Here is a 15,644-nt window from a genome sequence, read left to right as displayed (position 1 = left end):
TAGAATCATATCCCATGAGATCCATCCAAGGAGATCTTTGAAGAGGCCAAAGTCGACTCGTCTGAAATCCAGGGTCACGGTCCTGCTTTGTGTTCTGCCCCTTCAACACATGATCTTGAACTCTACCATCTCATGGTCACTGCAGTCAAGGTTGCCTCCAACCTTCACATCCCCAACTAGGCCCTCTCTATTCGTCAGTACCAGGTCCAGCAGTACACTCCTCCTTGTTGGTTCCTTGATCATCTGGGACAGGAAGTTGTCAACAATCTGTAGGAACATCCTGGAATGCGTGTGCTTGGCTGTGTGGCTATCCTAGCAAATATCAAGGTGGTTGAAGTCCCCCATGAGGACAAGGGACTGTGATTGTGAGGCAGTTCCCAGCTATTTGGAGAAGGCCTCATCCACATCCTCCTCCTGATCAGGTGGCCTGTAGCGGATTCCTACAACAATATCACCAGCCTTGCCCTGGCCATTAATTTTTATCCATAAGCACTCTATTCTCACCTCATCCCCACCCAGGCACAGTTCAGTACACATTAATTGCTCTCTCACATAGAGAGCAACTCCACCTCCACTCCTTGTCAGTCTGTCTTTCCTGAACAATACATAACCTTCCATGGCTGTGCTCCAGTCACGGCAGCTGTCCCACCACATCTCTGTGACCGCAATGAGGTCGTAGCCCCACATCCACACCCACATCTCAAGTTCCTCCTGCTTATTCCCCAGGCTGCGTGCATTTGTGTTGAAGTTACGCCACTGTCTCTGGGAGCTACAAGAAAACAGGTATGCAGATCCCACCTACATTAGTACGTAGGTCCCCATATGGCCTACAGCCAGTAATGTGCCACCTTGACAGCTGTTTTCCTATGGGAGCTCTCGAATTCAGCATCATTGGTCTGTTCAGCTCCCATTGAAAAAATACAGGCTGCCGGAATATTTTACGCCACTGCTTCTGAGAGCTACAAGAAAGCAGGTACGCAAATCCCATCTACAGTAGTACGTTGGTCCCCATGTAGCCAATAAGCCAGCACTGTTCCACCTCTGCAGCTGCTTTCTTGTGGGAGCTATATCAAATCCCGCGCTCTTGGTCTGCTTTCGTCCCATTTGAAACACATGCTTTCGTTAGAGGTTACGCCACTGCGTCTGGAGCTAAAAGAAAGGAGGTGCAGACCCCACCTACAGTGGTATGTAGATCCCCGTGTAGCCTATCAGCCAGCATTGTGCCACCTTTGCAGCTGCTTTCCTGTGGATCTCCAATCCTGCAGAATTAGTATGCTCAGCTTCCTTTGAAAAAATACAGCCCACCGGTAGAAGTTCCGAGACTGCGTCTGGGAGCTAAAAGAAAGCAGGTATGCAGACCTGCATGTGGGAGCTATCTCCAGTCCTGCATCAGCACCAGCTGGGTTTGTCCACTTATCTGGTTTCTTGTGAAGTTCATACCTCATCGCCTACATCAGACAACTCACATAACAGGTTATTTTTCCCCCAACGTTAAATCTCCTTGAGGTATACATCAAATTTCCCCATTCTTTCTCATCACCCACCAAGTACAAAGCAAAGACAATCCCATGAATGGGTTTTCCCTTTCCCATTGGAGGTGCAACCCATACTGTCTTCCCCAGTCATTTCCATGGGTGCACTACAGGGACCTTATCTCCTCCCACAGTATGTAGGAGTTTTGTTTGGGCAGGACCAGGAAGGTTAGTTGAACCTCTGCTGTTAACCAGACAAGTGGTTTCTGCTAAATTTTTATCCCACTGCTTCCATGCCCCATTGCCCAGTGCTCTCAACATGGTCTTTAGTAATCCATTATATCTTTCAATCTTTCCAGAGGCTTGTGGGTGATAGGGGATGTGGTATATCCACTCAATGCCATGTTTCTTTGCCCAGGAGTTTATGAGATTATTTCGAAAATGAGTCCCATTGTCTGATTCAATTCTTCCTGGAGTACCGTGTCGCCACAAAACTTGCCTTTCAAGACCCAAGACAGTATTTCGGGCAGTGACATGGTTTACAGGGTATGTTTCCAACCAACCGGTAGTTGCTTCCACCATGGTGAGTATATAACGCTTGCCTTGATATGTTCATGGTAGTGGTCCAACATAGTCAATTTGCCAGGCCTCACCACACTGAAAACCCAGTCGTCTGCCTCTGTTCCAGGTAGACTTGATTCGTGTGGTTCACTTGATTGCAGCACACGTTTCACGTTCGTGGATGACCTATGTAATGGCTTCCATGGTCAAGTCCACCCCTCGATCACGAGCCCATCTATATGTTGCATCTCTTCCCAGATGTCCTGATGTTTCATGGGCCCATCGAGCTATAAATAGCTCACCTTTATGCTCCCAGTCTAGGTCTACCTGAGCTACTTCAATTTTGGCAGCTTTGTCTACCTGATGGTGGTTTCATTGTTCTTCATTGGCACGGCTTTTGGGCATGTGAGCATCCCCATGACGTACTTTCAAAGTCACGTTTTCCACCCAAGCGGCAATATCTTCCCATAATGCAGCAGCCCAGATGGGTTTACCCTTGCGCTGTCAGTTGGTCTTCTTCCACTGCTGTACCATTCCCATAGGGCATTAGCCACCATCCAGGAGTCAGTATAAAGATAGAGTACTGGCCACTTCTCTCGTTCTGCAATCTTTAGAGCTAGTTGGATGGCTTTCACTTCAGCAAACCGACTCGAGTCACCATCTCCTTCAGTGGCCTCAACAACTCATCATGTAGGGCTCTACACAGCAGCTTTCCACTTATGATGATTTCCTACCACGTGGCAGGATCCATCAGTAAACAAAGCATAATGTCTCGCACCTTCTGATAGTTCATTATATGGTGGTGCCTCTTGGACACGAGCTACTTCCTCAGGCAATGCACCAAAATCCCTGCCTTCTGGCTGGTCCATGATTTCTTCCAGGATTCCTGGGTGATTAGATTTCCCCAGCCGAGATCGTTGTGTAATCAACGCCATCCACTTACTCCATGTAGCGCTGGTTGCATGATGCATAGAAGGGGTTTTCCCTTTGAACATCCAGTGTAGCACAGGCAGACGTGGTGCCAAGAGGAGATAAGCTTCTGTGTCAATGACTTCTGAAGCAGCTCGAAGTCCCTCACATGCTGTTAGTATTTCTTTTTCAGTTGGGGTGTAGTGGGCTTCTGATCCTCGATATCCTCAGCTCCAAAACCCTAATGGTTGACCTCAGGTTTCTCCAAATCTTTTCTGCCAGAGTCTCCAGGTGAGACCATGCTCTCCAGCTGCAGTGTAGAGGATATTTTGCACATTTGGTCCTGTACATTCATTTCCTGTTTAATTTCTTGAAAAGCTTGTTGAAAAAGTTGTTGTTGCTCAAGGCCCCACTCAAAACAGTTCTTCTTTCTGGTTACTCTAAAAAGAGGGCTCACAAGCTGACTGTAACCTGGGATATGCATCCTCCAGAATCCCACAAGGCCCAGGAAAGCTTGCCTTTCTTTCTTATTAGTTGGTTGAGACATAGTAGCTATTTTCTTCACAACATCCTTAGGCACATGCCGACGCCCATCTTGCCATTTTATGCCCAAGAACTGGATCTCTTATGCAGGTCCCTTTACTTTTCTTCTTTTTACAGTAAAACCAGCTTTGAGGAGAAACTGAATTATTCTTTTCCCCTTCTCAAACACTTCTTCTGCCTTGTTGCCCCATACAATTATGTCATCAGTGTACTGTAAATGTTCGGGTGCAACACCCATTTCCAGCACAGTTTGGATTAGACCATGACAAATGGTAGGACTATGTTTCCACGCCTGGAGCAATCCAGTAGATTCAGTCATCCCTTTCCTCCTGGCTGGAGGCAGGGACCCTCTGTTTCTGTTCTTCATCAGAGTATTCGCTATCTGATCCTTGCAATTTTAGACCTGAAATCTCCTCATTGGCATCGAAGGAAGTAGTTGCAGTTCTTCTATGTCTTGGAGATTTCTGATTGTCCTCTTTTGTTCTGGCAGCTACTATGCTGACAGCCCTCTTGGGTGGTCCTTTTCTAACAGCTGTCTTCCCCCTTAGTTCACGTACACAAGCTTCCGGCTTAAAAGTGGGTTCACCATCCAATTTCCTCATATCCTCTCCTTGGCCACACAAAAAGAGCCAGAGTTCATTTTGTGGCTCACTTGTATGTCTGGGACTTCCTTTGTCCCGTCGGGGCACTGGATGACCGAATTCTTAGGGCAGTTCTGACAGTCAGGCCATCATCCCACACTGGTGAGGAGGTGCAGAGGCTCTCTTCATAGTTTTTTAACCAAGAAGATATTCTCTCCACTGTTGGTATATTCATGTCTGGGTGATACACTATTGCAAAGATATTAGAATACGTAGCTGGGGCACTCTGAATCACTTTTCTCAACATGACCCGTGTACACTGGACATCGTCTGGATCTGTGGAGACCTCGGCATTATCTAGATCACCATAGATGACTTCCAGCACAGCTAATTCCCTTAGGTATTGGATGCCTTCATCTGCTCTAGTCCACTTTCCTCGGGCATTTACAAGATCTTCCTTGAATGGGTATCTTGCCCTTACACTTGAGAGGAGTCGTTTCCAGAGACTGGAAATAGAAGTCTTCTTTCCAATGCCTCTATCAATTCCCCGGTCCGTAGTGAGAGATCCCAGCTGTTGGGCTTCTCTACCTTCCAATTGCTGTCAGCCCCGTTATCCCAACATCGGAGCAGCCAGGCTCCAATCCGCTCACCTGGCTGGTGAGTGTAATCTTTTCACATATCTCGAAGTTCTGATAAGGTCAGGGACCGAGTAGTTTCCATTTCCTTTTCGATTTCTTTCACTCCTGTCCTGGTTTAGCAAGGAGCAGCTTTTGCTTGGTAAGGGGGAGGGGGGTTGCGGTGAAGACCCGGTAAAGAGTTTGTGGACTCTCCCCCGGCTCCTGGGTTAAGATCCACCTCCGGCCCAGCTGGGCCAATCTGACGCCTCTGTGATCACTATTTAGGGACGGGAATTTGAAGTGCTGGCAGGAGGTGTAAGAGTGATACAAGATGGAGGCGACCACACGGACCCTTCAGCCAGAGAAGGAGGAAGGAAGGAGAAGCAATAGACCAGAGACCCCTCTGCGAGCCGTAGCAAGAATGCAACCCATGGAGGGCCATGGCAGGACTGAGAGCCACCAGCAACTCCGTGTGAGTGAGCCCAGACAGGCGAGGGACTGTGTGGGAAGACGGCCATGGCCCAGGCCGTGCTGGAGAGCCTGCACACCGCAGAGCAGACCCATACGAGAGGCAGAGAGGAGTTGCAGCCTTTGGAATAAATGTGCATCAGAGCAGCCCGTGCAAGGCTGCCATGTGTGTGATGTACCCCATGGACTTTCAGGGAGGACGGATGCAGAGCCCACCTGTCCTGAGGAGAGGCAAATAGCAGAAGCTATCAGAAAAAGACTGACTGAAACCCCCACTCCCTGCCCCCCTGAGCCGTTCAGGGGAGGAGGAGGTAAAAACACCGGGATCGGGGCTCTGAGCCCGGGAAGAGGGGAGGTGTGGCAAGAAGGTGTTCTTAAAAAGGCTGATTGGACTCTTCATTGTTGTACCACTCTGTGTTGTTTTATTTTGGTTATGTTTTGGGGTTTTAAGGTTATGTTTTAGTTGATGGTGCATTAAATTATTTTCTATTACCTTCCCCAAGACCAGTAGTCTGGCCTGTCTTCTCTTGAATCTTAAGGGGCAATTAAGCTCTCCCTGCCCTTTAGGAATTCTCAGCCTCTTCCATACTTGAGGCTAATCGTGGTCTTTTGTTCCCTGATGGGCCTAAACCAGGACAACTCCTCCTCCTGATCTCCTTACTGAAGGACCAGCTTCTTCTTCTAACCTTTCCTCTTCATCCTCTTCTCCCCTTACTAATCAATGATATGGACTTGATCTCCTTACCCATTGTTTCTTTTTCACTATTGGGGCAACCACTGTGGTTGTTGTTTGATTCCCTGACTCAACCATGGTGGTCTCAGATACAGTTTGAATTTCCACTTCAACCATAGTTCTCTGAGAGGACTGGACTGCGGCTCGGTAGGCAGAGACTAGGTCCCAGTATAGTGCCTGAACCTGATGGGCCTCATTGGGGTAGACAAGACACCCTTCTATCAGGTGGCGTGCCAGTAAAGCAGGGTTTTTTATCTGTTCAGGTGTAAAATCCCAGGTTACAGGAGGTGATAACCGTCCTAGGAATTTTCCCAAGTTCATCCACACACCTTGCCACCCAGGGACTGGCCGCTTCAGGGAGCATTTTAACATGTTTCCTTCCCAAATTTGTCCTCTCTGATACCCAGATGAGTCCAGATTCCACAAAATATGTAATATACCAGCCATGTTAATTAGTAATATTAAAATTCTCATATAAGGGTGACAAAGGACCTGGGAAGTCTGTATAACAAAATTGTCTACATCATTGCAAGCTGAGAGGAAGGAGGTGCATTGCCCCATGACCTCCACAAGATAGTTCCCACAGCACAGTAAATCCATCAGTAACAGAATGAGACTCACAGCTATTATTTGGGCCATCATGTTCCCAGGCCCTTTCATCCTTTTCACAAAATCATATAGCCAACTTAGCAAAGCTATCAAGGTTAGAGTGCAGGACAGAGTCAATGTTAGTAGCAGCACGTTCCCAAACATTACAAAGTGAAAGATAAGCTGCATTAAAGCAAGGCTCCGTGACCAGCACAGGAGCTTTGCACTCATTAGCTTACTATAATTACAATGCATTTAATGTAAAACTGCTATTATCGTACCCCACATTGGGCACCAAAAGGCTGTGGTAGTTTGACCCTGGGTGGATGCCAAATGCCCACCACACCGCTCTATCACCAACCTCCTCAGCAAGCCAGGGAAGGGGAGAAAATAAGATGGGAGTCTCGTGGGTTGAGATAAAAGCAGTTTAATAAAGAAAGAGCAAAGCTGCGTGCGTGGGAAGCAAAGTAAAAGCAGATAAAGCTGTTACTCTCTACCGAAATCAGGTCTCTGCTAATTTTTGTCATCTGTGTACCTCCTACTCCGACAACAGGAGTGTCTAAATTCTCTAAAGGTCAGCTTTTTGGCAAATAGGATAACGGAACAATGGTAACGTCTGCTCCTGTATCCAGTAACGTATTGCACCCAACCATTTGTTCACCATTTGAATATTGGAATACAACCATCTGAGTGGGCTTTGCCTGTGAAAGTGGCATTGCAAGTCTTACCTCAGGTATTCCAGGGGATGCAAAACCACCATCTCGACGCTCACGACTACCTACAAATGGAACTTTAGCCCTGTGTCGTGGTTTGGCCCAGCTAGCACAGCAGCACCCTGACAGTCTCTTGCTCAGTGCCCCCATTCACCCCCACCCTCGGTAGGATGGCAGAGGCCCCAGCAAAATGGGAGTAAAAAGATAAGCAAGGTTGTCGTGGATTAAGACAAGGGCAGGGAGGGCTTGCTGCCAATTATGGTTCCAGGCATAACAGACTCCAGTACTCAAATTAGAGAGGAAAGTAGGAAAGTTTATTCTACAAGAAACAGAATGGAATAAAAGCAAAAGGGAGTAGGATGATGAGAAAATTACAACCAGCACTTTAAGATCTCCCTCCCCATCCCTCTTTTCCTCCTGGGCCCAGCTCACTGCTCTTGATATCTCTACCTCTTCCCCCCGCAATGTCTCAGGGGGGCAGGGAATGGGGGATGTGGTCAGTCTCTCACAGATGGGCTCTGCCGCTTCTGTCTTCTCAGATGAGGATGACTCCTGGCATTCTTCCCCTGCTCCAACACGGGGTTCCTCCCCCAGGACACAGTCCTTAATGAACTTCTCTGGTGTGGGTTGTTCCCAGCAGCTGCGGCTTCTGGCGATACAGGGTCCCTTGCACAGGATGCAGTCCTTGGTGAATATCTCTGGCATGAATTCTTTGCCACAGTTGTAGTTTCTGCAGATACAGGGTCCCTCTCAGGAGAAGGCGTCTCCTGGGCATAAGTTTGATGAGCTGCTTTGTCGTGCGTTCCTTCCCACAGTTACAGGTGTGGATATTGGGTCCCTTCCCCATGACTTATTAATTCTTCCTGTAACAATTGTCTTTGTTGTTCTTCCCCTTCACTAGATGTTGGGAGCGACGATGGAAGAGGAATGGACTCAGGGATTGATGAGCTCAGGGGCAATGGCAGATCTGTAGTAGCATGGGCAAAGTATAACTTTCATTCTCTGCCAGGTACTCCTTCAGGCATGGCAGCAGGATGGGATGGGGCATACCCATACACAGGCCAATAGCATCATTCAATGTGTCTCCTAGATTTTGCCAATATCCCATTTCATATACTTCCTGTAGGGAGGCAAAGAAACCTACATCCCGTACCCACCTTACAAGTCTTAACAAAATCTCTCTTTCATAGTTAAATCCTTTTTCAGCAAGGATTTGCTGGAGGGTGTCAATAGAGTTGTCCTTTTTGCTTATCGCTTTTCCCATTATACCGGTTTAGTTGGTTCACTTGCCTTTTCAGACAGGAATCCAGGCGACTTTCTGCCAAGGGTTCTTAATCCAACACATTCAGCTGATCACATCTGGGTCACCAAATGTTGTAGCGGTGCAAGCTATATTCATTCAAAGGTTTAGGGAGGCTAGATAATGCACATGCAAAAACATACACAGGCAACATAATACAACCAGCAGAGTTAACTCAAAGCCACTCTTCTTTTGCTAGCTACTTCCTTATATGCTGCTTCTGGCCATGTGATCACCCAGGGTCAAATTGCTTAACTTGCAGCACCTGTTTCTGATAATTGGAAGTGGCTTGCCAGCTGCATTAACTTGTCCTTACCATCTTTATTCAAGCTGGCTAGTCCAAATCATATTTGTGCCTACACATAAGGAAAGAAAATCTCGCTCCTTTAACTCCTGAGTGTTATTTGTTGATTTGATAGCTTTGCCCCTCAGGGTATAAAGTTTAATTAGATTCTGGCAGCTCCCGTGCCAACCAAGAGGACCACCTCTTCTTTCTGGGATCCCACCTTTAGATTTATCATGGGTTTCTAGTGGAACTTTAAATTAAGAAATGCCAGACCTCCCCATTCAGTGTCTTCAAAAGCCAGTAATGACACCACCTTTTCTTTTTCCTTTGACTTGGGGCATTCTCTCTCAAAGTGCCCCACTTCCACACACTTAAAACATCCCACTAGGGAGGAAACAATCTACATTGCCTGCCCAGGCTGTCCTTTACCTCCCCCAACACTTCTTCCCCTGAGTCCTTTCATGCATCTTCCTTCATTCCATTCAATACACTCCTGTCTCCCTTCAGATTCCAATCACACACATCTAATTTCCAACCATTATCTGACAAACTCTACCCATTCGCTCAACTTCCATAATCCCAGCCTAAAGTCATTCTGAGGCTAAATTAAAATTTCATCCCACATTCCCGTGAATTATCTTTTCTTTCTCTTCAGACAAATAGTTTCACATACATAGCACATCAAGGGGTTAAAACCTTCCACAAAAACTCACTCACTGGTTGCAAAACATTTTACACAAACACACTCCTCATACATACAGTGCAGAGACCGGCTCTGCAGGTGCCTTAAGTTAAGAGTACACACAATTGCTGCAGCTTAAATTTTTCCTTTTTCCTCTTATATTTATATTATACAACCTAAACTGCAGCTTTTTTGGCTACAGTCTGATAAGTGTTTAACTTATGAGCAAACAATTTATTTTGATATTGCAATTTTACAATTTGACTTTACAAATCACATAGTTGACGTTCTATATGAGTGTTTTAATAACACCTTCTCCTTTTGTTGGAGCTGGTTTCACTATGCTGTTAACAAAATCAATTCCTGTCTTCCCCAGCCCACAAGTTCTTTTTCTTTTTCAATAGACAATTTTAATTATTTTTTTTCCTCATTCAGGAATGTGAAGTTGAACTGATACGTTTAGTTTATAAAACAATCCTTTCTGTCACACTACATTTATTTTGTCAAATGACAGGGACAACGAGAAAGACACAGACACCAACAAAAAGACCAGTCCCACTTTACTGTCAATGTCAAAATGTCACAGAAAACAAGACAATGCATTCAGCCACCACAAAAAGCCCACTACACTCTAGGCAACAACAACAACAAAAAAAACAAAACAAAATGACAAAACAAAACAACACATGTAATCATTTATATATTATGAAAGTTTTCAGGTGAGCTCACTCAATGTCAATAATTGGATGCTTGGAGGCAACAAAATCTAAGGTCCACAAACACACATGCTGCCAAAACTTGTTTCCTCATACATTGCCATTCTTCGTCTGCCCCAACTCTGGCCAAGAGATGTTTGGGGACTTAATTATCTCTTTAGACCACATAAAACAATAGTACTATATCCCGAATGCCCAACATGTCTTCTCAGCTTTCCAACATTCTTCCCAATCTGGAGGAATGTTCCCGGGACCCTTTACCTCGTCCCTTTTATTTTCCTCAGGCCTGGCACTTCTATTTCCCATTCTGACTTCCCGAGACTTTTACTGTCACTCTGTGCTTTCGCTTCGTCCTTCTCCGGCTGTTTTCTTCACGGAACAGCAGAACCATGGATTCGGACTCCGCGTTCACTTCGTTCCTGTTATACATCTCAAGCACACACACACACACAGAAAGTCTCTCAGAATGCCCCATCCAGGTAATACTTAATAGTCAATTTTCTTACCATGGATACCCGACCACCAAAGTAATACTTAATAGTCAATTTTCTTACCTTGGTCCATTCACAGAGTTTCCTGGTCGATATGATTGTGCCTACTATTCCTATCCTTCTCCCCTGTTGTTCACTGGATCTGCCTTCAAAACTTGGTCTCAGGATTCGGTCGATCTCCTCTGGAACCCCTGCCGATGATCCACGAGAGTGTTGAAATCAACAGGATGCGTCTTCCCGTCCTTCAGCGACAGAGGTCCCCCAGGAAGACGACTTGGGATCCCAGACGAGCCCTCATCTGTAAGAAACAAACAAGTTTTCTCACAAAAGACTCAGGTCAGACTCTGCAGTGAAGCACTTTTATTAAGCATTCTTGCAAGAGCAGGCATCCTAGCTAGTAGGCACACCTGATAGGTACAATATTCAGCTTTTTATTCCCTATCCTGGCCTTAAGGTCCCTCCCTTGTTTCCCCATTAATTAGGTACTCCAAGATTTACAACTTCCCAGAGGCGGTGCCTATAATCCCCTCAGGGGATGCCTGGTTCTTGTTCATGATCTTATCTTGTCACCCATACCCCCAGAGTCTTATCTAAAATTTAAAATTTAAAGCTCATCGGGCATCTGATTAGCAATACAAAGAAACAGTTATGGTAGAAATTCTTTGTCTTAATCCCCTTGGTTCCATCCTGCAAAAACAACATTAACATTTCCTACATGGTATGGTATGGTATGGTATGGTATGGTATGGTATGGGTGATGCTGGCACAGCTCTGAGTGGGTACCACATGGGAGAATCATCCCATAAATGAACCATCCCAGAACCATCCCATAAATGGGGGTCAAGTGCCCAAAGGGGATGCTCAAAGGCCCATTGGGGCTTCTCAGAGCTGTGCATGAGCTGGAGCTCCTCAACTAACCTCCTCTGCCAAGGTAGAGTGGGGAGAGGTGCCAGAGATGTGCCCTGTTGCACAGAGATGCACAGCCCAGTTGCTGTCCCGCTGCATGGGCAGAGCTGGGAGTGTTGCAAAGCATGGGACCAGGCAAGACCAGCAAACACAGAAAACACCAGAAATAAGTCAGGAATATTTATTATATATCAAAAAGCTACATGTATTGGGCAGAGACCACCCCCCACCAGGCTCTGTGGCTCATGGTACTGCTCTGTGACCATCAGCTGCCCTGGCAGCCAGACTCAGCCCAGCCCTGTGCCCTGTCACACCTTGGCCCGCTCAGCCCCGTCCTTGGTGTTAGCTGTTGGCTGTGCCACTGCAGGGCTGACCTGGATAGGCACGTTCTTCTCCGGGGGGGCTGGCAGGGACAGCTTGGGGACCTCGATGTGGAGTTGCCCCTTCTTGGACAGGAGCACATCAGCACCTTGGTGTCCACCTCCTCAGGCACATCCCACTCCCGCTTTAGCACCTAGTACTTGTAAGACAGGGAGCACGTCAGCGCCTTGGCATCTACCTCCTCAGGCACATCCCACTCCTGCTTCAACACCTCACACTTGTAAGAGGAGCCCTTCTCATTGATATTCTGCATCTCCTTCTGCCCCACCAGCACCACTTTCCTGCCCACCACATTCACTCACAACTGCTCAGGTGCAAAGTCCTTCATGTCTTGGCAGATGGAGAAGCTGTCCCTGGAGCTCTGGGTCAGGGCTGCACTGGTGCCCAGCCAATGTGGCTGGGGCTGCTCCCGCTGCTCAGATACTGCTTGAAGCTGCTCATGAACTCCTGAGCTCTTTCCATCTCCAGCCTCAGCTCTCGCTCCAGCTCAGTGAAGAGGGTATCTGGACATGGCCAGAGGGTGCAGATGGGGCTGAGCCAGGGGAACAGCGAGCTGGATGCTGGTGGCATGAAGTGCAGGTGGCAAAGCATCTCTGCTCCTGGGGTGTACTCCAGGTGTGTGCTGTGGCTCTGCTCTACTCAAGGGCTGGAGCAGTGCTGAGCTGGCTCTGCAGAGCAGGCGGTTTTATCCTCCTCTGCCCAGGGGTGTGTCCCTTCCAGAATGCTCTTTCCCCACACACCTTCCTGGAGCCATTGCCTATTTTTGAAAGGCTGATTATCCCCCAGCCAAAATAGCAGTGCCTGCCTCTGGGGACGAGTCACATGCCGCAAATAGGGAACTGCAGTCACCGCGAGGTGCTCGGGTTTCTGCAGAACCACCGCGATGCAGCAGTGATGGTGAGACTGCCAGCCCAGGGGGGTGAGCAGAGCCCTTCCTGACACAGGGTCTCAGCGGAGCACAGGCTATGCTGTGCCAGGAGGGTGTTACTTTGGTCCCACCCCTAAAGCTCACACATCACTCAGTGCCAGACTTTCCAGGTGTCCCCCCCAACCTTCCCAGGGGCTGCTCACTGTCCTGTTTCAGCCCCTCAGCACCCTTTCTGTGCCCCCCACCTGGGGAGGTGCTCATGGGCTTGTTTTTGGTCATACTTGGAGTGCCTCCCACCCCAGACAGTTGAGGGTCCTGCAAACAGGGCAGGAGATAGAGGGGCTCTCCTACCTGCAGATGGGGTAGGGTAACAGGGCACAGGTGAAGGGGCGGGGAAAGGCAAGGAGGAGAGGAACGCAGCCCCACTCCCTGCCTGGGAACTAGAGAGGCCACAGATTTTTGGCAGGAATGGCCCAGGTGCTCTGAACACCTGGGTGATGCTGCTAATTGCAAGCCAGGAGAGCAGAGCTGGAAGACTAAGGGCAAAGGTATGGTAGGCATGATGTAAGAGGTGCCTCTACTCATGAATAACAAAAATGAGCTGGAAAGGGCTGAGCTCTTCTCCTGAGGATGAAGTGATGCATGGGACAAGGCCACTCCTCCTGGGAAGGAGAATAAAAGCCACGGGTGGCAGGGCCAGGGCAGATTGCTCACAGATTGAAAGTCGCCAGCAGCAGCAATGCGTTGCCGAATGTGCCTCGCACCATTCACCTCTAGCTCCCTGGCCACCCAGCTGGGCACAGTGAGGACCCTCTGGCCACACGCAGAGACCATCTTAACCAAGCTGCAGCTTGAGAGTTTGTGAGCAGCTTGCAGCAGCTCCCGAACAGCCAAGGAGCCACCACCATGGAGCGAGCCCTGAGCACCAGCACAGTCCTGATCCAGAACTCCAGGGACAGCTTCTCCATCTGCTAGGATGTCAAGAACTTCACCCTTGAGCAGCTGTGAGTGAATGTGGTGGGAAGGAAAGTGGTGCTGGTGGGGCAGAAGGAGATGCAGAATATCGATGAGAAGGGCTCCTCTTACAAGTATGAGGTGTTGAAGCAGGAGTGGGATGTGCCTGAGGAGGTAGATGCCAAGGCGCTGACGTGCTCCCTGTCCAAGGAGGGGCAACTCTACATCAAGGTCCCCAAGCTGGCCCTGCCAGCCACCCCGGAGAGGAACGTGCCCATCCAGGTCAGCCCTGCAGTGGCCCTGCAGCCTGGAGCAGCCCCCAAGAATGGAGCCACCAACAAAGCCCAGGAGTAATGGGAGGGGAAGCGACGGCCCACGGCAGGACTGGAGCAGAGAGCATCAGGTCTCGTGTTTTAGCCCAGACAAGCTCCATCAGCAATGATATAATTTCTTTCACTATACTGGAAGGGATTTGTATCCAATAAAAATAATTTTACATAGAACCTGCTTATGCTCTGGGTGTTGATTGATGGGGAGGCTGAACCCTGATCTCAGCTTGACGCCAGCTGGATGCAGAGAGGGAAGAACCTCTCTTGACATCTCAGTGCAACACAAAATGGGGCTAAGAGAGGGAGGGAGGGGATTTGTGAGCACTGTGCTGCTCAGGGAGGACGGAGGCAATAAGCTCCCAAGCAGGGAAGGGCAGTCCCTCTCACCTGTACCAGAATAGAGGCAGGATGCCTGAATCCCAGGGTGCAGGTAGGAGGCCTTCACTCCCTCTTCATGCTGATGTCAGCATCTGCACCAGCTCAGCAGCCCCTCGCTCCTTGGCCAATGCCACTGAATGGGAAGATGATGATGCTGGATGGCCTAGCTGGGTGCCCCTTTTGTAGCCACACTTTCCCCTCATGCAGCTTGGAAAGGGGCTGCTGGAGCCCCCTCAGAGACCCAGCAGTAGGCAGGGTGAAGTTAATCTCCTCCTGCTGTGTGTAACCACCATAAACAGCCAGGCTCAGGCCCAGGCAGGCAGCAGGTATGCAGGCAGGCACACCTGTTTGTACTAAAGCTGCTCTGAGATCAGCCAGCCCTTCTCCACAGCAGCACAGTGCCAGGGGCGAGGAGGCTCTGCTCAGCACTGCTGCACACCTGTGCAGCCAACAGCAGGTCCCCAGCCCTGATCTCAAGTCCCTCACATCTCAACATGACACCCCTTGGGACACAGACTCCTTCACAGAGATTGAGACCCAGAATCCTGGAAGGAGCAAGAAAGGAAGCCCTGTCAGCCAGGAACCAAGTAAAAGACAGCAGATGGCAACAGCACCTCGCGCTGGGCTCACAAGAGTTGGGGACTGGGGAAGCCTTCTCCCACAGGGCTGTCTTTTGCTGCCTAGGGAAACAAGTCTAAACTAAGCTGGAAGCAAGGAGACCTCAGCTGTCCCACACAGGTCCTGGGGTCCTCTCCCTTGCAGGGGATGGAAATAAGCAGCATCAGTGGGATCAGGTGAGGGAAGCCCATCGGAGCTCACACACCACAGGCAGCCTGTGTGTCATGTTTTAGCAAGGAGCTGGTTTTGCTTGGTAACAGGGGGAGGGGGTTGCAGTGAAGACCTGGTAAAGAGTTCTCGGACTTTCCCTCAGCTCTTGGGTTCACACCCACCTCCAGCCCGACTGGGCCAATCTGGCACCTCTGACAGCACTATTTAAGGATGGGAATTTGAAATGCTTAGGAGGAAGTGTAAGACTGGTACAAATTGGAGGCGACCATGCGGACCCCACAGTCAGAGAAGGAGGAAGGAAGGAAGGAGGAGCACCAGATCAGAGAGCCCTCTGCAACCCGTGGTGAGAACGCAGCTGTACTTCTGCAAGCCATGGAGG

The 15,644-nt window shown here is 48.8% G+C and overlaps 2 pseudogenes; one reads left to right on the top strand and one right to left on the bottom strand.

Annotated features, from left to right (window-relative positions):
* Positions 1-11,874: 11,874 nt before the first annotated feature.
* Positions 11,875-12,538, bottom strand: LOC133628631 (heat shock protein beta-11-like; annotated as a pseudogene).
* Positions 12,539-13,554: 1,016 nt separating this feature from the next.
* On the top strand, positions 13,555-14,123 carry LOC133628407 (heat shock protein 30-like; annotated as a pseudogene).
* Positions 14,124-15,644: the final 1,521 nt, after the last annotated feature.

Source organism: Colius striatus, chromosome W (genome assembly GCF_028858725.1).
Source record: "Colius striatus isolate bColStr4 chromosome W, bColStr4.1.hap1, whole genome shotgun sequence".
Taxonomy (NCBI): Eukaryota; Metazoa; Chordata; class Aves; order Coliiformes; family Coliidae; genus Colius; species Colius striatus.
This window is presented reverse-complemented; position numbering and strand designations above follow the sequence as displayed.